The sequence below is a fragment of the Apaloderma vittatum genome, unplaced genomic scaffold (genome assembly GCF_000703405.1).
Source record: "Apaloderma vittatum isolate BGI_N311 unplaced genomic scaffold, ASM70340v1 scaffold8603, whole genome shotgun sequence".
Lineage (NCBI taxonomy): Eukaryota > Metazoa > Chordata > Aves > Trogoniformes > Trogonidae > Apaloderma > Apaloderma vittatum.
In genome coordinates this window covers 29,966-30,307 of record NW_009709756.1, presented here as the reverse complement: position 1 = coordinate 30,307, position 342 = coordinate 29,966, and positions in this window count along the sequence as shown.

Genomic DNA, 342 nt, shown 5'->3' with positions numbered 1-342 from the left:
GGCAGGGGAAAAATTAAGAGCTGGGGATGTCGAAGTAGTTCAAGGGGAGAGAGGTGCCCGGGTTTCAGCAGCACACCCAGGGTACGCTGCTGCTATTCTTAGAATCGTACGGTTGTCAGGGGTGGAAGAGACCTTAAATATCATCAGGGGTCATCCCTCCCTAGACCATGTTGCCCAGAGCCCCATCCGGCCTGGCCTTAAAATGGGCTTCTCCCCCTCTCTGGGCAACCTGTGCCAGGGTCTCCCCACCCTCATGGGGAAGAATTTCTTCCTCATGTCCCACCTGAACCGACCCATCTCCAGCTTCAGTCCATTACCTCTAGTCCTGTTGCGCACCTTTTG